The sequence below is a fragment of the Lichenostomus cassidix genome, chromosome 1 (genome assembly GCF_008360975.1).
Source record: "Lichenostomus cassidix isolate B80296 chromosome 1, HeHo_3.0, whole genome shotgun sequence".
NCBI lineage: Eukaryota > Metazoa > Chordata > Aves > Passeriformes > Meliphagidae > Lichenostomus > Lichenostomus cassidix.
The window spans coordinates 59,911,117-59,938,068 of NC_139479.1; the positions used below are offsets into that span (position 1 = coordinate 59,911,117).

Here is a 26,952-nt window from a genome sequence, read left to right on the forward strand (position 1 = left end):
TCCTCTGTCTTCTTGTTTGAGGACCAAGACAGTGGAGTTCCATTGTGAACAGCACCCAGGGGTGGAAACAATCTGTTTGCAACAATAAATTTACAGTTTCTTCTATATGTGACCTACTCACACCAAGTCTTCCTCTTTCCTACCATTGATTCTGTTTTTCTGATGGTGATTTTTATCTGTTTCACGTGCTAGGGGCTTTTCATTTATAGATGTGTTTATTTATTATTTATTTATTTGTTTGTTTCCCCTGGATCTGGTGGGACACTGAAAAGATGCACATTAAGTGCTGAAGAGAAGCTCCTCAGAAGCAAGCTGAAGGGACTGCCTGGCTGCCCAGGTGAGGGAGAACGGAAGGACCTAAACATCTCATAACTAAACTGTCCAGTTCTGCCTGTTCCCACCTTGCCTCTCTCCCTGCACTCTCCTGTGCTGTATTTAGTTGCACAGTTGTACTCTTAGCATGAGGCATCCCCCAGATACAGCTAACATATCTGGGAACCACACTCTGGTATGCTTGAACCAAGCAGGAACTTTACTGGCTCACAGGCTGGGAAGGAGCTGAAAAGAGCTGGGAAGACAGTACCATAACCCTCATTGGCAAGTCCCACTGGCATCTTGGTATCCCTCCCCTGATAAAGCTTCCCAGGGTGCCTCATATGGCTACCATAAGATCCACAGGAAATTTAAAAGACAGTCACTGAAGATGGACTGAAGTCCTTAAAGCTGCTGAAGTGCCTTTTGAGGACGTTACTTGTTCTTGGGACTGATAGCTCTCAGCAGCATGGACTGTAAATGCTGACAGCTGAGATCAGACTGCAAAACCCTGGTCTGAAAGACAGCTGGCACAATTGTTCAGGTTAACCCCAGGCTGCCCACTGCGATGCATATCTTCAAGTGTCTGTCAGGCACAGAGAACCAGTAAAAAGAAATAAAATAATGGAAGCCCCTGGGAGAAAATGCACTTTTTGGTTGGCCTTGAAAACTTGCCTTTTGGCTGCTTTAGCCCCAAAACCTTGCTGGTGACATGAGCATATCGAGAGCAGAAGGTATAAGCTGTCTGCCCAACAGCCCTGAAGCTGACACCATTGAAGGCAGTATCAGGGCTCAGCTGGTAACCTGTGGCAGCATTATCTCTTCAAACTCCTGCTTCTGCAGTCACTGCTGCAGCAAAGCATGGGACAACCTGCTAAGAGCTCTGTTGCCAAGGCCTGATTTTTTGCTTTGTGGTGTTAGCTGCAAAAAGAAAAGTCTCAGGATGTTTTTTTGCCACTTTTCATGAAGCAAAAAATGGTGTAGTCAGGATTAGACTACTCATCTGGCAAAAAAAACTATGTCCACATTTAGATAAGAAAAAGAGTTTCTCTTTTACCCCAGCTTCAGCTGTAACTTATAAGAAGTTCTTCAAGGAAACAACCACCCCTTTTCCCTTTCCTCTGCCAAACCTAGCATGTGGCATCTGAAAGGATTCCCTCTCCCCTTTGATGCTAGTTGCAATTAATTCTCAACTGGTCCTCCTGTACAGGCTTTTGGGAGTGTAACTCCACCACACTCACAGGAAGCTTGTCCCAGCTAAGGAGGCATGAGATACATCAACCACCTCAGTGTTTGTTACACAGCCTCAGCATAAGCCCTCCTAAATCAAATGAGCTGCCACGGTGACAGACAGGGTAGAGTGCCACACTGGCTTAACTGGGACCCTGAAAGTTGCCTATTTGCATCAGTGTACCACTGCACCTGATAGCATTAGATCTGTCTCTTAATAACAAGCTTAATGTGGCTAGAAATGGCAGCACTGGAGTGTCACACCCTGACACAGAGACACTATTTCACACTGGAAAAAAATCAGTGCAATTGTGACTCCTCTTTACTCTGCTGCTATACTCGGGATGTAGAAGCCCCAAGGTAAAGCCAGAATTAACTGCTCTGGTTCTGCCATTCTTCCATTTCCTCCCTTAACCCTCAATGTGTAGTCTGTTTCCTTAGTAGAACAAAACCAATTCAGCCTTTCCAGCTGAAAAAGGGAATAGAAAAACTCTACAAGGAGAATAGAAAACCTTGCTGGAAAGTGCTATTCAATAAACACTGCTGTGAGTTACACTTCAATCAGCCTTAACTTCACGCACTCAATAGTTCTCAGCATCCTCTTTTCAAGCAAGTAACAGAGCCATCACATGCTTATGCTAATAAAGCACATATAATATCCTCTTCCTCCCTGTTTTCTTTTCTCCCAGGGGTTCATATATTAAAAAAGGGATTCTCTAAATGATGTTTAGAAAAGCTTCCAACTATTTATACGCTTCCCTTTATCACTATGCTGAGGTTGCACCCAGCTGATACAGAGGTTCAGTTTTTCCAGCTGGGAATCAGACTGAGGCACAGCAGCAGAAGCAGCAGTCAGATCCCACCGGCAAGACACAAATTTTCAAAGCTGTTGTGAGTATGAACTCATTTAAAAATCATTTAAGAGCTGTTTAAATTAATTAAAAAAAAAAAAAAAAGTAAGAAAGCTTACCTTACTAACAGCTTTAGGGTCTGTACTATATCTCATCTCTCAGCCTGGATCCCAGATGGTCAGAGCACCAAATTGCTATTTGAGTTTTAATTATCCTTGTTATTATATTCAAGATTTGTCTGGAGACAAATTATGAAGCTTGTTATGAGTGGTCAGGAAGTAGGCACACATAAAGGGCATCAAAAGGCCCTGTCATACCTTGCACTGTGGCAAGGCTCAGGTCACCAAACTGTCCCATGCAGATCTGCCACAATTAGAAAAGCCACAGGTAAGCACAGCATTTGAAAAGTCTTTACCCAGCTAACACTGATGCACCATGTTCCCTACTGGAGATGCTTCCGGGATTTGGGATTGCTTACAAACCTTTTCAAACACTGGCAGAGGTTCTCAGGCTGGCCAGCTATGGCCTTGGGTAAAGATGACTACAGAGCTGATTAGAGATGCTGACCTGAGTCTGGGTACCATTCTACTTCATCCATACAAGCAGAATGATGGCATGTGGGAAGAAATGCTGGTTTTCTGGCATTCCTCCATTCCCTGACCTTCATCCCAAACTCAAACCCACACCATCAATGGTACCACTCATGCACCAACCAGGCTGGGTGGCCTAACTAGCTTCAGGATGCAACAAGGCCAGAAAAAAAAGACACTACTGAGGAGAGAAACAGCAGCTTGAACTCAGGTCTCAGGTAGAGGCAAGCAAACAGGCAGACAGGCATCCACTTCAAAATCTTGTTTGGCTGGTATGTTGGAGGTATTTCAGTTGCCTTTGCCATATTATTAATTCATGCCCTCTTCACACATCATTGCCCGACTTAGAGTTGCACAAAACCTAAACATATATTAAAAACACTATCATTGCATAAACAGCTCATTAAAATGGATTTTAAATGGAGACTATAAAACCAAAACAAACAAATCTAAACCAAGGGTAGAATGCCCTTAAAATTAGAGATTTATGCTTGACTGGAGAAAACAAACGAGAGAGAGTTCTCTCATTTCAGCCCTACAGAAATGCCTACCCAACTGTATATCCTGTAACAACTTAACAGGCAAATCCAATGTGATTCCTCTGTGGGCAAACACTTGTGTGTTGGGTGGGTTGTGTGTTTGTGGGGGTGTTTTTGTTTTGTTTTTTTGGTTTGTGTTGGTGTGGTTGGTGTTGGGGTGTGTGTTGGGTGTTTAATCTCCTTGCCTTCACAGACAACGGAAAATAAACTTGAGTATTTGGTACTTGGGTTAGATTATTCCAAACAGAGTCTATCTTCTGTAATTCCTCAAAACAGATCCATTTAAAGATATGTTTATGTGCTCAGCAGTTGTCCTGTGCTTCATCTGTCCATTATCTGAGCTGCAAAGTATGAGACAGAGGCTGTTCCATTTGATAAAAAGGACTGGTCTGATGCTTTACTGTAAGACTGTGCCCATGCTAAGAAACTCTGCCTTGAGGGAACAGGTTTTTTTTAACTCAGTGGACATTTATCAAAGAACAGTTTGGGTGGGAAGGGACCTTAGAGACCACCTTTTTCCAACTTCCCTGATATGAGCAGAGACACCTTCCACTTGACCAGCTAGCTTAAAGCCCCACCCAACCTGGCCTGGAACATTTCCAGGGATGGGGCATCCACAACTTCTCTGGGCAACCTGTCTCATCACCCTCACAGTAAATTATTTCATCCTAGTATTTAATCTAAACCTGCTCTCTTTCAGTTTAAGGCCATCACCCCTTGTCCTCTTCATACACCCTTGTGAAAATTCCCTCTCCAGCTCTCTTGCAGGACCTTTTTAGCTGCTGGGAGGTGCTGTAAGGTCTCTCCAGAGTCTTCTCTTCCCCATGCTGAACAACCCCAACTCTCTCAGCCTGTCTTCATCAGAGGGGTGCTCCAGCCCTCTAGATCATCTTTGTGGCCCTCTTCTGGAACCACTCCAACAGGTCCATTTCCTTCTTAGGCTGGGATCCCCAGAGGTGGATACAGCACTCAACATTACCAAAAATCCTTTGAGAGTGTGTTTCAAAGCAACTGAAGTGACCTGGATTTTACAGCAGTATTCACTTCAAAATGCAAAGATGTAGAAGCATTTTGACATGCTCAGGATACCACAATAAGAGAAGAGATCGACCTTATCCTCTGCCCACTAGGATTGCAAATACAGGATTTGACTTTCTGACAGTATTTAAGAAAAACATTTTTAATTAGACTTACAGATCACAATTAACAGATAAGCAACCTAGCCAAAATAAAGACAGATCATTTAATGCAGGAAATTCAATATTACATTTAATGCTTTGGAAATCATCCCTTCTATCTGGCAGCCAGGGTCAACATCTGCCTATTAATCTTTTTAGAACAATAAACATATCAGTTTGAGGCATCATATTATATGATTATGGGACTGGCTATCAGAAGGTATGTGGCAACAATAAAAACTCAGGAGTACTTACTGCTTAATATGCTTGAGATCCAGCACTTTGCATCTTAATGCACTACTACTGGGAACACTAGTTACAGCATCTAATTTCCAAGGGACATGAAACGTTCAAACCCAAGTAGAAAACAAAATTAACTAGTCCAAACCACGAGATTTTGAAGAGTAGTCTAAAATAACAGTTTTTCCATTATAAACTGTAATATTTAATACACAATATCCATTATTCTGAAACAAATTCCTGCAGTTTGCCTTCTGCTTTCTTACTCATTATCCCACTTTGCAAAGGATGCCTCTCAACAATCCCTTCCATGTTTTTTTTAAGAAATAAACAATTTTCAGACATTTGAATAGTGTCACAATAAAAGCCAAATTTCCCAGCACCTATTTTAACAGAAATTACCATTTGATCCCTCACAGGTTTTTTTTAAAGTTCACTTTCACTTGGACCTTTAGCAAACAATAGTCCGTTCCCCTCCAGGGTGAGACAAAAAACATAATGAGAGGAGTGGGAATTTCCCAACTCTGTATCTCTGGTGTGAATCACAAAGGAAATTTTACACTTCCTTCCAAACAGATGTCATGGCAGAAGAAGTGGACACACCCTCAGCAGATGGATCTTCAAATGTCTCAATGCTGACAAAACATGTTTCAATTGAATTTTACATCCAGAATGACCCACTTCCATTCCTCATGCAACTGTTGCAGCATCCCAGGTAAGGCTGTTCAGCTTTTCCCTTGACTGCCATAAGCTTGGCAGAATTGGAAAAGACCTGTTAGGCTAAAAGGACCTTGAAAGCGACCTACTGGTTCAGTGTTCTTCCCAGAGGAAATTCTTCAGACGTTTCTACAGTAAAAAGGGATGTTTTCACACTTGTGTAATGCTTTAATCTGAACTAAATGTGTCAGATAACAGAGGAATATCTGTTACCACACTCAGCAAGAGTGCTCACCACTATCCTATCAGTAGGAAACTCACCACCCTGAACATCACAAACTTTTTCTCCCAAAGGATGCCTTTTGGTTTAGTGGATTTTTCATGGGAGACCTAAACAAAACTACTCTCAGTTAGAAACTTTCTCAGAAATCTACCACAAGTCTCCTGAAGTCCTGTAGTACTCAGATGCCACAAAACTAACACTGCTGCTGGTAAAAAGGGGAACAATGCTTCCGATGTCAGTGGTGCTGGCATGTGGTGGAGACATCAAACAACTGCATTTATTTTCTGCCTTTATTTTCTTTGCCTGTCGTTTCCACCCTTGCATTTCAGCACAGAAGCTCATCCACTTTGGGGTGGTTGGTGTTTATAGTACCCTATCCTTGGCACACCATGGAAAAGCAACAGCCACAATGGGTTACGTGTGCTATAATGTCTACCTCAACCTCCCACAAAATCCATATACGGTAGCTGCTGTCTTCAAAAGAGCTGAGAGCTCATGATGCAGCTCATATGTAGAAGTTTCATTAGCTTATTTCACTTAACAAAACAGCACCGCAAAAATTAGATTGCTTCTGGCTGCCTGCAGATATTTTAACAAAATGGAAAAGAATATCCTTCAACCCACCTGTGAATGACCTGCATTCGCTCTCTTGATAACAGCCCATGTTTCCTGCCACTCTTGCACAGCTTGAGATTTGTACCATTCTTACTTGGCTTACTTGACTAAGCTCCTCTTGAAGAAAAACACTACTCAGGTTGCACGATCTCAAAAACATGAACCTTAAGATGAACCAATCTACCTTTGGCCAGACCATGTATTTGGTAGCACAATGTTACGTGTGCTGAGATAATTAGGAACCGATGATTCTTTTCCACAGCTTCCATTAGGGGAAAATTCATATTCTACCAGATAAAGGTGGGAGGGAAGAACAAACCAAAACAGAACAAAAAACCATGTGAGAACTGTAGTAGGAGTTATTCAATAATTATGCTCTCCCCTTTTACAAAAAAAACCAAATATCCAAGAAATGATCAATTCTACTTCATGTAATACATCTGCTGCATAATCTGCTGGCTAGGTCTTTGATGTTCTGAAAAACACCAGCAAACTGTCATAAATAAATCCTCTCTAGTTATTCAGCTGCATAGCTCAACTAATATTCTACACAATACCACCAGTATGAAAGCCCACTGATTCTCTGACCTGCTGGTAAAATTGGATTTAAATTATTATGTTTGAAGGGAACCATGCCTGCAGTTTGGTGCATCATTGGGGCTTCCATCTTTCCCTTCATTCAGCAAAGAGCTCTGCCGCACATCATGAGGAACATTTGTCTTTTGTGACAAAACCATCTCTACATTATAGTCTTGCATAAAAAACTTATACAATGTCAGAAGTGTTCCCTTATTTCTGGGGAATACTTTGTCTGGACAGATAGAAACCATAAAGCAATATGGAGAAACATTTTCCCAAGAACAAATGACTTGTTGTGGATTTGTTTAGACTACTACTAATTATTTCCATGTTCTTTACTTCCACGGCCCAAAAAAGGAGTTTTAAATTATGTTATTAAGTTGATACATTTGTGCTCATAAGAAGGAAGTCAGAAACCACTGTTTCACATCTGCTGTTTTTCATTTTGTAGTTTCCAATTCCAAGGTTTCTCGCTGACTGCACAGCACACAGCCCCTCCTGCTTTCTCTTCCCTTCCTCTCAACCAAAAATAGGGAAAAAGCCAACCCACATCAAACCACACTAAAATATATTTAATTTGTACTATCTTACAAATACTCCTTAATATTTTGAAAGCTTTATAAAAATTTCAAAATTCTCTGCCTTTGTTTTTTCTTTTCCAATCAGCTCCCCCAAGACAATAGCTGAAACATAACAGTTATTTTTTACACAAGCCTCTGTTGCTGTTGGCAAATATGTAAGCAATGTCTTTTGCCAGATTCTTTGCCAACATGAACTGCCTGGCTCCTTCCCATGGGGTTTACAACCTCGAAAGTGTACTCACCCACAAATGCTGCGGAAAAAAAGGGAAATGAATGTAATTGGTAGGTTAAAAACTAAATATGCAAGATCAATATTGCTTACGGTATAGCCAGCATCCTTCAGCATGACTCACATTAATCCAATACGGATCGTACATAGGGCTTTCAGATGAAGATGCTACAGCATCTTGCAGTCCTAACAACTTTTATAGCATGTCCTTGAAGTGTCCTGTTCCTTTCATCACTGCTGAGAAAATATCACAATCCCTTTACATTTTCTACCCATAATGATAGGGTGAGCAGTGCTGAGAGAAAAAATGCAATCACAATAACAGAGGAAAAAAACATGATTCATAGGCATAGAAAGTAAATCACTAGAAAAGCCTGTCTTGTCCTCCTCTTTATTTTGCTCATAGGTCAAACAATCTTAATGAAGCCTCCTCCACACTCACTTTATTGTTTGCTCTCATAGAGAGCACAGTCTTTTCAAGCTCCTTAGTTATTTTTAAAATAAAAAGTCCCGCATGGGTTATACTGGATGTTTGCTGAAGACCTGCCACAATTGAAAGCATCAAATCTAGAGAACAGCACCACGCTCTGCTCTGTGATTTCCCTGCCAGTATCAGGTAAATTTGCCAGTGGAAAACTATGAATGATGATTACTCCCTCTGGGTAATCCAGATCAGAAAGGGAAAGGTACTGCTATCTAACAGCTTAACTTCTCTCTAACTTTCAACATACAAATGAAGGTTGTTAGCTGCCTGCAATTTTATCTCTTTACTTGAATAAAGGTGATAAATTACCCTATTACATTTTCATATGCAAATTTGAAGCTGGATTGATGTCAGATCAAGAATCTGCTTCAGCAAGTCTTCCTTGCTACATATTTAGTCAGGGACCTTTATCTGGTAGAAGAAGCAGAGGATAAAAAGCCTTTGGGCAATGAGTAGCAAACAGTGGAAAGAAGGAGAGCACAAGGGTGCATTTGCAGCACTGAGACACTACTGCACTGCCTTATTCTTTCCTGGTTGGTTTGGGTTGTTACAACAAAGGAAACACAGATATCAGCATGACATCCAAAATATTTTCCTAGGATCCCTGAACAGCCAAGCTAAAGGCTTTGCCATTGCACCTTCATTGCTACCTGGAGCTCCTCAAACCAGCTAGACGTAATTGCTAGCCTGGAGAAAGCTGCCTTTAAGTGCTGAGAAGAGTTTCAGAGTGCTTGGAAGGGGCTATAGCACATTTCTTCCGGTGTTTTTGTCCAGGTCTTGGCAGACTGATTCCACCTGTTCTTCCTACTTTGCTCCATGCTATGCTTTTCTATTTTTTCCCTGGGTTTCTTTTCCCCTTTGAGTGACCTCTCTCTCTTCCTCTTCTGCTACTCATCACACACTGCACAATGATGATGAAGGTGAAACAACTGCTGCATCTAAACAAGCCTTAAGTCCAGCTCCAGCCACTTCCTGCCACTCCAAATGCCTGTTCCTCTCCTCTTAGACAAAAAGTTCTCCCAGACACAGTCTGAAACTACTGAGACACTTGTATTGACTGGGGAACCCACTTAGAACCATATACGAACAGAACAGATCAGCAAAGAAATGTCAGATACTGAAATTTAAATGACTACCACTAATCAAGTCAGCAAATTTTTCAGACCACAGAGATAATTCAGAGATCTCAAAAATAAGAGGTCAGCATACAAATCTTACCAAGAAACAAATTTAGGTCAAATCCTATCCCAAAATAGCCATACCCATTTCCCACTGAGTCACAGTGTCTGGATGAAAAAATAACTTGAGTTTTAACCTTGTTTAATACTCTGAACAGGGGCAATCTAATAAAAACCACCAGGACCTTACTGTCTGATGTCCAAAGCAAATGAGAAGAGGATTCTCTGCTAGAAACCCTGCCTTTGTTCAGCATTTTCTCCAGGGATGTCGAATCTCTTGGGCTCGTGAAAGGCATGTAAAGGAAACAGTTTATACCAACTCAGAAGATCTGCAAAGTGAATGGACTCATTAAAATCCCTAACAGCTGAAGCTGAATGGCTTAAACATATTGATTTTATGCAGACCTGTGGTGTTAAAATTCCAAAATGAGTTATAGTACTACCATATTATTTTTTTCTTTAATATATTTTGCTGTTTATGGAACCATCTATTGATGATGGGCAGGCATAATCCACTAAATTTTTACTTCAAGTTTTTTTCTGAAATATGTTTTTATTGTAACAAAAAATCCCTTACTTCTGAATTTAACTGGCTGTTTTGAAATGCAGATGTGAAACTAAAAGAACAAAACACCCTTCTTCAGACATGCTCTTGGAGATCTTTCTTTGTGTCTTTTCAGTCCATTTCTTCCTGAACACCAGAAAGGAACTTGAAACAATAATTCTTCCTCCCAAGCACTACTGAAAAGAACCCCAGTAATTTCATGTATTTTCCTTTTAGACCCAAAATCTCGCAGCCTTTTTAGGACATGCCAAGTACAGGAGTGACCTGATACAAATACATGACAGAACACTAATAACAGAGAGTTATGATGGCAGCTTCTCAGACACTATCACTTAATGTCAACAGGAATACACTACTGTGGTAATCCTCCAGAATTCTAAGTTGTTTAAAGGTATTTATTTAATGAAAACCAGAATACTTGCTATACAAGCCCTGCAAAATTTCCAACAGCAGTAGACAAGAAACAGATCTGGCTTTTTTTTTAATCTGTAAAAATCAGATGCCTTAAGGTAAATAATTGCACCTCTGATTTGTTTGGGGTGGGGTTTTTTCACATCTTCCTGTAGTCTTGAGATTAAATAAATATCTGCTCCATATTTCCCTGGAACTACATTTCAAATAAACACTCAGTGACAGTTCTTGCCAAGCATCTCCACACTATTAAGGATGCACCGAGCATTTCTGGACTTGTTTGGAAGAGAAAGATGTGGGCAACACACCCATCATCACTGAGGGCTTGCATCATTGCTCTGAGCACATTTCCATCACCTCTGGAAAAGCTGTGCTTGTTTGTTGCTATTTCTTTATCTGTCAAGTCCCTGCTTGTTCCACTCTTGGCAAGAGGAGTTTTATAGCACAAGGCTTTTGCAGACAGGATTCTTCTCAAAAATTACTTTCTACTGTGTTTCATTTGAGAGTTTCAGCCATTTTTCCTGCCATCAGCAGTGACCATGCTTTAACAATCAGCTGTTATTCACTTTGCAAAACAAGAACAGTTCCAGGAGCATGAAACTCTGCCCAGGGTGTTACAGGCTCACCCTTTCTCAATCCTTGCTGAGATCTGCCACGATGCAATATGTCATTCCTGCTCAGCACTTCAGATTTCAATTGACAGAATACAAGTTGTCTCAAGTCTTAAAAAGATTTTAGCACGACTTTTCTATTTATTTTCGTTTTATTCTTCTTATGCACAGTCAAGAAATCATATTTCTCAGGTAGGGTGGGCCTAACAAAACCCAGAAACCCAGCTTGCTTCCTGTAACTCCTTGCAGGCAGCAGGAATGGGTGCCAGGTGCATTTGGAAGTATTGTTGTAGGCAGCAATACATTCTGAGGGAATGTCATCTGCATCCAGTCAAAGCAAAGGACTCTCAGGAGAAAGAATGTTGTTTTTCCATCCTTAAAAAGACTCCAGCTCTCTGGTCTCCTTGCTGCGTAATGCTACCCCTGCTGTTTTTGATAGCTCCAGGGTTCCTTTCACACCCTGTCCCACCCTCTTCCTTGAGATGTGGGTTCGGGATTTCATATCAATTTACTTGTGCTCTCTTCCTTGAAAGTATCATTAAAGAACCGACGTGGGAGAAGCCCTATTTAAATCCATCTAGGTTCAACAATGGCAATAAAAAATGATTGCATGGTTGAGCTCATAGAAAACCAAGCACAAGACCTGGGCCAGTATTCTTTTAATCAAATAATTGCTATTCAGGCGAGACTTTCTGTGCAACAATTATTTCTTTTTAAAAGCCCCCGAAATACTTGAATGAAATCAAGCATTTGAACGACTTTATTTAATTCCCATAATAATACTATATTATAAATATATTGGAATATTTCTTAAGCCTTGTATATATTTTCTTTTCTAATCATACCACTAGAAAAATAATACCACACTCCGGGATAAAAGAAAAAACACTGTTGTTGGGAAGAAGCTTCTTCTTTAGCTTGCCAAGCAGCTACCAGCCTTCCAAGCAGCAGAAATGGCATACAGTGGGGTTGCTATACAACATAATCAGTAGGATTTGGAGAGTTGCTTTGCCATTTCAAAACATATAATGACTGTTCTGAAACAACTGTGTTTTGCATGAGGAGGATTTGAAGGGAAGCAGGTGGCTACTAACAACAGTAAATATTGTGCTGCTGTTAGGGCTGGGGCAGGAGGAGGGCAAGAGCAGAATGGCAGAGTATTTTATTTCCCCATGTTAGAGAAGCACTTGCTTCACTGCTATGGTACATTATCAGTCCGCTGAAACTAGTCTCCAAAGGCTACCTTTTTTAAAACATGGTAGTAACTCTTTATCTTGATTGATTTCTTGTTTTCTCTTGATGATTTCATCATCACAAAACTTTCACACAGAGTACTGCTATGCATGAAAGGTCACCAAAGACTTCAGCATTGTTAAAATACAGGCAATATAGAAGAAAAAAATAGACAGCGAGACAGAGAAAAAAGGGGGGAGGGAGGGAGGGGGAGGGAGGGAGGAGGGAGGGAGGGAGGGAGGGAGGGGAGGGGAGGGAGGGGGAGGGAGGAGGGGGAGGGGGAGGGGGAGGGAGGGGGAGGGGGAGGAGGGGGAGGGAGGGGAGGGAGGGGGAGGGGAGGGGAGGGGAGGGGAGATTATTTACTTGTCTTTAACAGGCTTGGATTACTTTCTAAATATAAAAAAATCCACCATACCATCTAGACACGACAGTGTTTATGCTTCAGCAAAATATTTTCAAACAGCAGCCTCTTTTATCTATAGCATGGATCGAATTCTACTCACCATAAGATCATTTCAGAAAGATTTTCCACAAGAAGAATGATCTCAGACACCACAAAATACCTCCTACCTGCTTCGCTCATATTTCAAATTACCCAGTCTAAATACTATCAACAAAATCAAATACATATATACAAACATAAATATTTCCTTTGGGAAGAAAGGATTGCAGCACTCTGGCTCTGTTAACTTAGAGGGTATTCCCTGGCCAAGTCCCACTAACTTTAACTCCCACCACCAAAATCCTGCCCTCACCAAAGCAAAGGACTGCAGGGCTGAAATAATTTACAAAGAAAGTCAACTATGCCATTAGCAGGAGGTGAGCTGCATGCTCTCCCCTTCTCCCAACAAGCCAGAGTGGTTCTTCTATGTAATTAACGTACACCTGCTGTCATTTTTCTGGGGATTGTGCCCATTTGTGCAGACCACCAAGATTACAGAATTGCACAAATGCATCCAGCAAAGTGCCCTTAACAGGTATTTGCTTGCCAAAAGAGAACTATCTATATTCTCGGTGAGAGTTAGGGGCATTTGTGGTTAAATGGGAAAACACATTAATAGCTTCCCTGTTTCTTCTCCTCTGCAGGCTAATGCACTCCAGAAAACAGATTTTCTTTCAAAAGAGCAGAACATGTCTGGAAGAGCTCCTTGTTAAACTACTGGCTACATGCAGATAATACCATCCCGGGGACAATTTTTTCCAGCTACTTTTAATGTGAAGTAGCATTTTCAAAATCATTTTGTCAGACAGCTCTTCCACACGTGAAGGACTTGAATTTTGATGGCCCCAAAGTAAGAGCAATACTGCCTTTGCTGTAGAGCCAGCTCTGCAAGATACTAAATGTCCTTGACTTTCATTATTTAAAAGAGCACCTTTCCTGGCAGGATTTTACACTAAAAATAATCCCTTTAGGAATGCTGAAGACCCAGCTGGAATCCAGAAATAATAATAGTAGTGATGTTAATATTAATTCTTATAATGAGTAGTTTATTGAGCCTAGCAGAATTTTACCTTACAAAAAGAGGATGTTTCATATCTTGGTTTTTGTAGAACAGTATCAAGGTTTCAGCCCTGAAGAGGTCATGCAGTTCGACCAGAGCACTGTTGTAGGTGCCTTCCCACCAAACTATTCTATTTTAGTACCCTTATGTTGGTCAAGTGCATGTTTGTTCACCCCAGGGCAGGAAATTCTCCTCCTAAAGCAGTGTGAGAGACTTTAGCTCTTTCACAAGCAGATGCCTACAGTCCTTCCGTGGAAAACCAGTATGGATCAGCAAAAATGTAGGTGAAGACACACACCTAAAGAGTCAGCCAGGACATAGAGCATCTCCTACTTGAAAGCCAGTGTTGGTATTTTGGAAATGACAATTATTTTATTAACTGATGCATGGGAAAGACTGGCAAATGAGGCAAGAGTTCACAATTACTTTTTCTTACACATTCAGATATGCTAATATAGCTGACTTTTGTCATGTTGCCCTTTAGCTTTTTGAACTGTTTGTTACTCTTCTGTTTTTGTATGCTCCACTTGTGCATTGCTTAAGAATCACTTAAGCAGTGAGGAGAAAGTAGGGGAGAGTGATGAACCTCCATCAAAATGGAAAACACAAGCCCAGAATATTTCATGTTAAGCATAGAGAGAAATTTGTTTTCTGATGAAAATAAAGCAGACACTTGAACTTAAAAGTCAATAACAGGAAAAAAATGCCATGCAGATATGATTTATGGTAGTAAAAGAAAATTATTCAAGAGTCAATAATTTTTCAAAAGGATTAACAGAGCATATACAGCATTATCCATAATGAAACAGGGTAAGTATAGGAAGCTCAATTTGCACGCTATTTGGATTCAACTAATATTTAAGCTTTTGATATCTAAAGTGCTGTTGTTGTGATAGTAAAGGTAGAGGTCCTGTACAGCCTCTGAAAATTAATATAGTTCAGAGAAAATTGTAAAAATTGCAATCCTTTTCATATCTAGTGGGATTTAAACTATACAAGAAGGATGGTTCTTTAGATGACTAAATTTCCTTTTTTTATCATCAGGACACAGGGGCTGGCTAAAAAAAGGCATCAAGGTAACTTTTTGAATTCAGATATATCTGCCTCTGGGATTCAACTAGGAATTTAATGCCAAATGGAAAACAGTAGGTAAGCATGAAAGCTGAAGTAATTTATCACTGCTATCTTTTCAACAGATAAGCATTTCTTTGTTTGAACAAACACACATTATAGTACATGAAAAGAAAAATGTTTTGGACAGCACGGCTTCCATAGGGCTTCTACATAATGAAATTTCAGAAAACATTGAGTACAAAAGTTTTGGTGCACAAAGAAGATTATTAATTTTCCTTCTGCATGACAAATAGATAAATACCTATATGCTAAACACAATTTTAAAGAACCATACACTATTCAGGTTCATATTTTCAATGCTTCAGAAAGCACGAAGAAACATACTTAAATTACTAATTTCGTGGCATATAAAGTTGGAAAAAAAGCCCAAACAAGTCAATTGAAAACCAGTTTGGTTGATAGATAGTAACAACTATTTTTCTCTACACTGCCACTTAACAAACCCAACATTGGAACACCCTGATTTCTTTCCATGTCATACATCAGTACCAGTCATCATGATTCCTCAGATCCTTTTGCTGCAACATCACTATCTTGTATTTGTGCTGTCAGCAGCAGGCATATCACCGATCTGTTTCACTTTTGGTCATCTCAGTGACTGATTGATCGGAATTTAGCAAATGGCTCTTTGGATGGTGCACATCCCATCCCAACTAGTTTGGCTCAGCAAACCAAAGAGGAATAAAACCTATACAGTCCTTTCTCCTCCCCAAATGCTTTTGAGGGGAAAATACAATTCCCAATTGCATACAAAATATAGCTATCATGAATAATAAGAAGTAGATGTAAAGGTGGTTGTACTTGTACCTATCAGATAAAATGGAGAACATTCTAACAGTCAGATGGGTTTTATAATTGATAAAGACAAGTGGAATCTGGAAGCATTAGAATTAGAGGAAATAATTTATTATTTGGATTCCCTACTGTTTTCTCTTCTATGTGATTAATTAAAGGCAGCCAGGTATCTATGGCATTTAGACCATAGTGCCAGATGTGACTGCTGATACAATGATTCTACAGTGTGTCAAAACTGAGGGGGGAGAAAGAAGCTTTAAGTAGAATTAGAGTTTACAGCAAACCAAAACCATTGTACCGAATGTTTACACAAACATAAGAAATCTGCAAACAGACAGAAACTAGGTTGCCCGATCAACCCCTTGGCTGCCACAGCTGATGGCTATTAGAAAAAAAGGAGAGATGAGCTCTCTTAAGAGTAAAGGCAAGCACATAAAATAAACAAAAAAAACTAGAAGACTGTCTGTAGACAGTCTACTGGGGAAAAAGTCAAAGAAGGGATCTTAGAGGTTCTTCTCTGTGTTGCTGAATCTTTGAGGAAACAAAAGAATTTACAAAGGAACAAAGAAAATACTTTTTTACAATGGGAAGGAAGGAAGGAAGGAAGGAAGGAAGGAAGGAAGGAAGGAAGGAAGGAAGGAAGGAAGGAAGGAAGGAAGGAAGGAAAGGAAGGAAGGAAGGAAGGAAGGAAGGAAGGAAGGACGGAAGGAAGGAAGGAAGGAAGGAAGGAAGGAAGGAAGGAAGGAAGGAAGGAAGGAAGGAAGGAAGGAAGGAAGGAAGGAAGGAAGGAAGGAAGGAAGGAAGGAAGGAAGGAAGGAAGGAAGGAAGGAAGGAAGGAAGGAAGGAAGGAAGGAAGGAAGGAAGGAAGGAAGATGTGGAAGCAACATACAAATTAAGTTAAATCTGTACGAGAAGATGCAGGATGCACAGTACCTTGTCCATTTTATTTCCACGTTCTCAAAAGCAATGTCAAAATTATGTTTTTAAAAATGTAAAGATCTAGTCTACGCTTGCAGTCCTTGACGTCACATAGGGTTGCTAATTTCCCTTTTGCCGTGGGCCTTCAAAAATACTCAGCACTGGTGTTCCACTTAAGGGTAGAAGAAAACCTGTGAAGAAGACAATTCCTCTCCTAGTCCTTTAAAGACTTCTTGAGTAGAGAATGTATTTTCTATATCCTTCGGATATTATAAGGATTCACACTTGAGCTTTTAGCTTATGCCCTCCAGAACAGGCCTGATTCAAGAAACTCAACTGATGGGCTTGCAAATTTGTCATATGCTTCTCAAGAGATTCACTACTTCCAATTACAGTGAAGCTACGTACAATCTTCCATGGGTGATAATCCCTTGCTCCTTCGGGTAAGACAGTGAGGGAACAGGTTTTGGCTTAACACGACACAGTTCTGCACACCTGACCAGGCAAAGCCTGGCACAATCCCAAACCAGCCTGCAAAGAGGTCAGAACAGTGCTGTAAAGAAGCTCTCACCAAACAGCAGTCTGAGAATGGCAGGTGTATGTATATGTCAATGGATGAACCTATCGCTGGGTCATACCCACACCAGAAGCAAGGACTTCTCAACAATTTCAAACCCTTTCAGGTTTTTGAAAGTTTGTGAAAATTCATGTCTGCTGAGCTGAAGGCAAGGAGAGATGCAAGAAAGACGATGATGTGGCATAATGAGGTTATAAACAAGACAACAATAAGTCTGCAGTGTAAGAAAGTTATATAACCATTTTCTGAGTTGCATGTACTTTCTGCACAACCCAGAAAAATACCTATACTCTACTAAGAGAGCATATTGCAGCAAGTCTCCTCACTGATTTAGGATGGTAGCATTTACCTTTCCTTACAAGCCATCAGAGAGACAACTGTATATTGTGTAAATACAGTTGGGACATGAATTAATTTCAAACCTATCACCTAATCTGATGAGATTTCCCTGGAGATCTCCTAGCACTTTGCAGCACTGTGAGCCATTATTTCCATACTTATTGGAAATAACGTCTGAGCCCAGCCAAGGCACAATATTCCCACTGAGAGTTGTCATGACGGGAATGAAATTAATTTATATTGCACCTATCCAGGGTCTTCTTGGCATGATTACCATGCACCCCAAAATATATTTAAATCCATTATAATACAGTATACCATATAATAGCATCATCTGGGGTGTCCTACATTGGGACATACACATCTCTTTACCCATAGAGAATGCAAATCACATTTCCCTGTATTTACATAAGCCTGATGTAGCTCTACCACCTTCACTGGTCGAGCTCCTGGCTTGCACCCCTTTGGAATCAGAACTGTATCTGTGACATAACAGAAGCACCCAGGATTCTTCTGAGAAGCAATTTCTTAGAGAGATAGACCTTAATGACATTGAGCCGTGATGCTGGCTGTCATATTTTAGAGGATGAGCAAGAAGCGATATTTTTTTATTGCGGTTAAATTAATTCACTCTTCTTATGGAGTTACTTATCTATTTTAAGCATTCTCCAGGTGGCTGCTGCTACCGGATGTGGATGGATCCCTTTGTACTTCACTGTAAAACCAGCCATGCTGGGATTTTTGGATGTACTGAAGACTCACCTACGGTAAAGTCATTTTTAGATTTCCAAGCCATTCTCCAGCAAACTTTTACCAAATATTTCTGGTTTATTTTTGCAAGCAAATTTTCTCCATTTATAGTTGATCTGTTTTTCTTACCTGATTCATACAAGCATGCTTGTAACATTGCAATTTGTCACCACGGAAACAACTGTTCGGTCACCATAGCTGATGTCACTTAATGAATCAAGTAAGAATATCATGGAAATTGTTTTTTAAAAACCCACAAGAACATCAAGCAAACAACTTTCTAAACAAATTCTGTAACAATTTGGAACAACCCAGAAAGAATTCAATTGAATGTGATGCCTTAGTTTCAGTTTTCAGAATTTTTCAGAGTTTTTTAAAACTTTTTATGTTTCTCTGTGGGTGGCAGCCACTGAGCAAAGTCCTGTAAAATGGGTTCTAGCAGGCCAATCTCCTAGCCAGCACTGCATTTCACAGTGAGATTGCTGCAGCTTCAAACCCATCTCTCCCAAAACTTTCACAGGAGGCTGAGACCCAGCAGTCTTCTCCCTGAGGGTATGCTGAGACCTGACTTGTCCACTTAATTAGCCACTTAACCATTCTAGCAAAAGAGGCTGAACATGCAACTGTCTGCAAACAGCCTACCATTGCCCAGCAGCTTTAAATATTATATATCTGTATCTTTATCTATCTCCATTTTCCTGACAGAAATAACCGCAGGCCAGAAATCTTTTCAGCTGTTGTGCCCTACCCATGTGGATGCTACAGTGATGTCTACTTTATGGATCAATGTTGATTTTCATCCAGGATTCTGTAAAGCTTTGAGGCAAAAACCTTGGCAAGAGAAAAAGAGATACCATTTCATAATCCAGGGCAGCCTTTTGGAGATTTACTGGTAACTCAAGTACAAATCCAGAATAGCCACATTTTTGTTTAAATAATGTATTTCTGTATTTAGTAGGAAAGTAGATAAACCTATTTATGACTTTGACAAACTCACAAGTTTCCTATAGCTACTGGTAACGCAAAGCTTAAAATGGCATTCCAAGGTGATTCTAATTTTAGAAACAATAATAGATCTTATTTACCGCATTAGTCTTAAAATTTTATAATTTTGTCACATTTTGCATGAAAAAAGCTCAATTTTATTTCTCAAATTGTATCATTGATGCTGCCTTAGAAGCAGCTACTTTCATCACTATCACATGTGAAATCTCTGGGGGATTAAACTTTAGGAAAAAAGAAGTGCCTTTCACAAAAGAGAAGTGCCTCTAATTAAATGCAATTAATTTACTAGTGCCCTGGAATTGCCAGTATTAAAAAAATAACAAATCCTCAAGCATTTTTGCTTTGCATGTGATAAATGCTACAATCACTCTTTTCAGTGAAAATACAGAGGAAATAATATTAGGTGACAGCAAAGTTCATCGCACCAGGTCAATTGAGATTGTCAGGATTCATTAGCATGTGTGTGACTGGTAAATAATTGAGTTAATTTTAGGCTGACTGACATATTTAGAAAACTATGAATCACCTTATTTTGTGAATTTAATCAACCTTTGCTCTTCCCTAGACAATTCAGTGTACATCTGCAATATTAAGATGGAACTGGCTCTTCACTCCATGGCCCTCACAAATGCTAGTGGTTTGCAAAATTTCAAAACAATCAACTGTATTTAATGCTGGCCTCCAGCAAGGGGTTCAATACAAATAAAGCACAGCAACTGGAAAGGAAACAAAAAGTAACAAACAAACAGGAAAAAAACAACAAAAAACCCACCAAAAAACCAAAACAAAACAAAAAACCCAACAAAACAAACAAAAAAATTAAAAAAAAATAAACCCCAAGAAGTTACTTTCTTCAACAGAAGTTTTAGCTAGATTTATGCTGAAATCTCAATTTGCTTTGTCTCTAAGAATAAAAATGCTAAAGTCTGCAAGATACCAATGCAGAATGATTATTTCTCTGGATACTTTCCAAAAAAATAGCTTCTGTTTGAAAAATTAAGTCAATCCTCAAATACTTCTTTGTGACACTGTGTTAGCCCAATTATCTCACATTACAAAACAAAAAAAAAATACACTGCATATGGATGTTCCAGCTTTGGTTCTGAAAAATGCTACTTTCAACAGCAGGAAACATCTTTTTTCAAAACTTGGCTTCATTTGGAAATAAGTCACAATTCCTAGCTAATGTGAGCTATTCATTTACTTTCCATCAGATGTCTTCGTATGTGTTACCACAGTTTCTCTTCAATTCTGAATAAAGTTCTATTAGCACTAGATTTGATATTGAATATGACAGTATTTAGGTAAGACTGGGCTTTTCTACGTAAAATTTATGCTTTGATATACACTAGCAAAAAGGGCAACTATTCTTCAATTTTGTATTTTGAATATGCAAACAAGTTGCTTATGGATTACTGGCAGCTACAGCTTGGGCTCTGACACTTAGCTGTTATTAATACACAAAGCAATTAATGTAATTATAAATATGGGGAAAATATCAACACTATTTACACTAGTTAGTTATTAGGAGGTAAAATACTTTGTCAGCTGTAATACAATACAAATCGCTGCAAAGCGTTCAATAGAATTATAACATGCATATATTCAAAGTACTACAGTTTATATTCTAGGTCTGTCCTCCTGGGATCAATTTATGATACTCTGTGCTGGGTATTTTATCTTGACAAAACAAGGATACTTCATTTGTGTGCTGCTACATTTGGCTACCACACATTTTCAGTGTGGTTAGGATTCCAGACCCAGCCGCTGCACAGTGAATCACACCCGCTGGGATGCACGGGAGCCATCATTAGGATCTACACAAAAAGCACCACACGAGTGTGCACCTGCCTCTCCAGTTTGGAAACATTTTCCTCAAGCAAAAGCATAACAGAATCAACAGCAGATTGTATCAATTTTCCTCCCTGTTGGCATTGGTTTGTTGAGTGCTCAAGCTAAAAATCCCACTTGGACATTTACCATCAACGCCCCATGCAAGCATGGGATGTAGGAACAGGCAGTGACTCTACAGTGGAGACTTGGGAGGTCTACTGAAATGATCCCTGCAGGGGACAGCCAGCTAGGTGAGTAATGTAACATGGACAAAACATACTCGTATAGGAGACTGCTTCTTTCTTCCATACTCAAATCCATTAATCCATTTAGGCAGAAAAAGTGCCTTCATTTTCCTTTGTTTTCTTGCACTTTGAATTAAAGTCCTGTTCAGAATTAATGGTGTTACAAACAGTAACCAATCGTAAACAAGACTATTTCAAAGCTCCTTTTTAGAGCTTTATTTTTTATGTCTGACAGTTGTGTCACACATTATTGACATCCTCCATTATTAACACCATGTGTTACTGGGTAGCATATGGCATGTTTAGCAGCAGGACTCGGTCACAACCGTTCTAGTGAATTAGGAGATGTTGATCCCAGGTACCAAAGCGGTGTCCTTGTAATCACCTATCATAAACACACATTTTCTTAGCTCTGCCAAAGCAGACAAAGAGTTGCAACACCACGCCAAGTCAGAAAAGAGAAATAAATTTGATTAATAAAAGGGACAACACAGCAGAGACACATATTACTAAAAACACAGTGTGCCTGGATGGGGAAGCAAATTAAAAATGAACAGGGAACTGCTAAAAGCTGACACTTCCCCTAACCAAACCAAATTGCTACTGCCCAGTTCATAATGGCTGATGCACAGTCCCGCTTTATTTCCCAGCTGCTTCATGAGGCTGATTCAAGTTCACTGAAAAGAGTACAGTCCTTTTCGGATGCAGCCTCAAGTAAGAACAAGAACAGACAAAACATCTCAGTTTAATTGATTAAACAGTTCTGCTTAATATCATTATCAATGGTCTGGATAAGGGGATCAAGTGCACCCTCAGTCTCTTTGCAGAGGACACCAAGTTGGGCGGGAGTGTTGATCTGCTGGAGGGCAGGAAAGCTCTGCAGAGGGATCTCGACAGGCTGGATTGATGGGCCAAGAACAATTGTATGAGGTTCAACAAGGCCAAGTCCTGGGTCCTGCTCTTGTGTCACAACAACCCCATGCTACAGGCTTTGGGAAAATGGTTTGGAAAGCTGCCTGGTGTAAAAGGACCTGGGGGTGCTGGTTGACAGCCAGCTGAACATAAGCCAGCAATGTGTCCAGAGAAACTTTTCTATCAAATCATGGTAGGATAAGGGAGAAGTCCTTCCCTACCGGTTACAGAATAGGAAAATGCACGACTTTTTCCTGGTAACACTACTAAGCAAAAACTCAGTTTGAAAGTGTTTCCAAAGAGGTAAAATATTTGTGCTTTTCAAGAAAGCTCAATGCAGAATTCAGACTATATCCTGACTGTTGGTATCTGTAAGTTCTTTATCTGATCAGAATACCTTCTTTAAAGAAGACTAATTTGCTTAGTTGGTATAGAGTATATATTCAGTGTCCTCCTTCCAGGTGTGACATCTCAACATGGTGTTAAGTCACTGTGCACTTCTGGAGGGGTCTTGTGAGCCATACACGCCTTCAAGACTACCAGCCACCTCCCTGGCCCCTTCACCAGGGCACAGCCAAGGGACTGCCTCCACAGTGGGTGATTGCTGCCTGCTGACACTTGACAGCAACACCCATGCAGCAGGGCTGAAGGGCTCCATGCCCTGTGCCAGAGCTTTGTTCCATGCGCAACCCTTCCAGCTGAACTTCCCAGTTTCTGCCTGCTCATCACAATTTAATGTTACTATCTGTGTTTAATGTTTCAGATTTGTGTGTACTTTTTGAAAAAAAGGAAATGTTGGTGCGTGCCAGTTACTCCTCCGAGGTTTGAGAACACAAACTTTGCAGTTCTTCTGCTGTTTGGCACAGGCTGCCACAGATGGAAGACAGATATCTGTCCGCCAATGTTTAAAGAGGACCAGATTTTTTTTGTTTAGACATTTTTGCTGTTCAGCACTTACAGCCATACAATAAGCCAGACCAACCCTTCCCTCTGTAACAAGTGCATTCACAAATTAACAGGGGAGACCACTGCCTGCACAGGATTCACACACACAGAGATGTCTGGGGTGCATTGGGACTGCCTTGATGGTTAGTTTTGGAAAGAAAGGGGCCAACTTTTTCTAACCTGGCTTGAAAAGCTCTGAAACTCAAATACCCTTCTACCACAAGGGAGCTAATTTACTGAAAAGCAAAACAAAGTTATCCAGTAGCCTTTTCAGCTAATGTCAGCCAGGAAGGTTTGCTAATTCTGAGTTGTTCCAACCCAAACATCTGAGGGAAGCTGTTGAATTGGTGCATGCTCTTGCTAAATCAGCTGTGCTCCCTTGCCTGCTGATGGCTGCCAACTTTGACTGACCTCAAATACTCTAGCTTCCTCCCCCTGAGTGTTACAGTCGCTCTCTGCTATCACACCTGATCTTTCACAAAAGCTTCTGCACCTTCCAGGCTTGTCACAACAGCCCTTTGAGCATAAGCTGAAGCCAACTTGACACAACAGATTTCCTTTTTCTCTTGGAGACACGCATATGCCACAAAGACTGCAGTTCATCACCTATGCGCTTCCAACACTCCTGAGCACACCCAAGTGGGATAGCACTTTTGCAAACTGGGCAGCCCTGCTGCTTCCTTTTCTTCACCTGTTTTTTTGGGTTTTTTTTTCCTTTTAAAGTAAAAAGTTGCTTAAAGCAAGTCTGTTTGAGGTTAAGTTCCTAATTTATCCTCAATGAGCTGTTTTGTGCTGTGTCCAAAAGTGGCACAGAAACATTGTCAACTTTTCCTGGAACCCCTATGCACAGCCTAGGAAATTAAGCTTTCTCTTCTGCTCTAGCATCCCTGGAGCCTGAATATTTCAGTGCTTAATGATTTCATCCTTATGCAGAAGGGTGGTGCCAGCATGCCTGTGTGCATGCAAGGAGAAGTTTCCAGGAGCAGCAGAAATTAGGCTATGTCACCAAAATCCTACAGTGCTCGAACCTTTCTTCCTTTCTGCATGACTTTGGGGAAAATTGAGGGAGAAAATGAATGCTGCAAACCAGCAGGCACTGGGCAGTGTCAGGAGGAAAGCAGGTAAACTTGCTACCCCACGGACAAGGGCATGGCTGGCAGGAGGGGAGAAGCCAGACGACTGATTCGCTCCCAGCTGGGGACTAGGAAGTCGCAGGTGAAGCAAGGCCACGTGCCCTACTAATAGCAGCAGCTTCCTGCTCAAAATAAGAAGCAGGTTCACACATTTGTTCTGTGCTTGGGTTCAGACATAAGCTGCAACACAGATGTTCACAGGGCACAAAGGGGACACCCAGCAGAGCTGGCTGCAAAAGAAAATTTACAGGAATGACAGCAAGTTGCCTTTTACAGCAAGCTCTCTAGAGAGGCAGTGAAAGGGAAGTTCATTCTGCTAGGATTTTTTTCCTGAGACTCCTCCTTGTGCAAGGCTTCACTGCAGCCAATCTCTAGAGACAAGTGAATTAAGAAGAGAAGAAAACATGGGAAAGCAAAAAAAAAGAAAGCAAAGGAGAAAACAAAGCAGAACAAATGAGACCAAAGAAATATATCACAAAGGGGAACAGGAAGGGCATATCAATAGATATGAGAAATATTAGGAAAATATAAGCATCAGAAACATTGATCTTTTGCACACACTCTGAAAGGATGGTTAGACATAGGATCCTCTGACAGGTCTGGACACAGGTCTGAACATCCAGGAGACCTAGCAGTAGGGCATTAAGTGATCCAGGCAGGTACCTGACCCCATACATAAATTGGAGACAATGGCTCTTCTCCAGCTTTTGCTAAATACCTTGGGACCTACAGGTGAAGCACACTAAGAAGATATGTTACATTCTAATTCTTACAGAATAGGCAACTTATAAGCACAAAATCCATTTTTGTGAACTTCATGCATAGGAATTTAACCTCTCCCCATTTGTAAATCTCTTCAAAGTTTCTCATACAGATCAAGGTAAGTTCAACTGTTACATTCATGTATTCAAAAAGCCTTTCACTCCTTCAAACTGAGTCTCAAAAAAATTGTCTAGGTCTATGAACTCCTTGGAAAGAATAAGAACTTCTAAATCTTCTCTCATTTATCCTTCTCCATTGCTAGGAGTTCAGCAGAGCTTCAAGCACCATAAAGTGTGACCTGACTTTTAAAAAAGAAATCCCCTGAAAACTGCTTTGTTATATGCAAGAATGTATTTCTGAAATTGCTTGAATATTTTCTGTAAATGACTGAAATGAGATGTGGGCTTCACTGAAACACCCAAGAAGAAAATTTCCAGGAACTTCAATGTTCCCAATTTTTCAACCATTATGGCCATTTTCTTCCCATATTTAGTTATATTCATACCTCTACTACCTTCAACAGTTACAAAAAAAGCCCCAAAGGAAACACAGATGTAAAGGCTGATGAAGTACAGCTTCAAGTATGGAAGGATCAAGAGTGGAGCCCCTTCTTCTGGCTTGCTGATTTTACCTCCAAACTTCTTACTTGCTTATGGAGACTCACCGTTTTCTTCAGTCTGCAGTTAAATTTGTGGGTTTGGCTACATATGTATCTCCGAGCAACTGTGAACATCACACCCTTCCCAATTTCTGTCCTACAAAAACCACGTGTTATTGAAAATTCAGCCTGCAAAGATCCATCACACTATCCCATTCACAGCAACTGAGATTTATCAAGAGCTGTAGGAAGTTCAGCATTAAACTGTCAACAAAACTCACACACTCAAACCATCCAACACAAAACATGAATGTATCCATTACACATACCTCTTTATTGCAGATACTTTCCAAATTTCAAGAAGCATATAATCTTGAAAATTTTCTTCAAGTTCAGAATCCAAGATCTGATAAAAAAGATTATATATATTTAGGGTCATTAAAATTATATGGCTTAAGCATACAAAAGGAAAAAAAATATTGTGCAAAATTATTACTTAGAAATGAGTCTATGAACCAGTCCTTCCGAAGCTGTGCATCCTCTGAGAAATGCTGTGGGTGATAACAAGGATGGTATGATAATTTACAGCATATTATATTTAAGGTATATAATGGTGCATAGATTCTTAAGCAACTTCTACACGAGTTCAAAATAAGTAGAAAACTCTGAAAAAACCTAAATTTTCAAGTAGCAATTTTGCTACAATTATCCTCAATGAAAAAACAAAACCAACATATTGAGTATGAAAAACTGCCAGTGGCATCCTTATGTACATTTAAACAACATTCTGCCTTTAGCTTGCAGCAAGATAGTGACATGAATAGGGAAACCCTGGAAAAACTCAAGGGTATCCTAATGTGCATTATTTCTTTAACATCCAAAAATGCTGAACTTGGCAGTTCTGTTACAGGTGTGAAATTCTGGATGTACATTCTTATAAGGATACAAATAACTCCTAATAGCAATTAGTCCCAGAGTCTCTAAATTTTCCTGGTGATTCTCACACAGTGACCCTGAGTGTAGTGCATTTGTTAAATCGGATGTGCTTAACAAAGCAAAAAGGCAGAAGATGAAAGAAACAAGCTCAGCAGACTAAGGGAAGGCACAAAAAAGCGGGGGAAAAAATAAAAGAAAAACA

At 40.2% G+C, this 26,952-nt stretch overlaps 1 protein-coding gene across 6 annotated transcripts in view; it reads right to left on the minus strand.

Moving 5' to 3' along the window:
- ENOX1 (ecto-NOX disulfide-thiol exchanger 1) overlaps positions 1-26,952 on the minus strand; it is a 365,143-nt gene that overhangs the window by 266,540 nt on the left and 71,651 nt on the right. For all 6 annotated transcript variants that reach the window (XM_085059363.1, XM_085059338.1, XM_085059308.1 and 3 more), the window contains exon 2: positions 26,144-26,220. The gene's annotated coding sequence lies outside the window, so the exon portion shown is untranslated. The remainder of the gene's footprint in view (positions 1-26,143; positions 26,221-26,952) is intronic.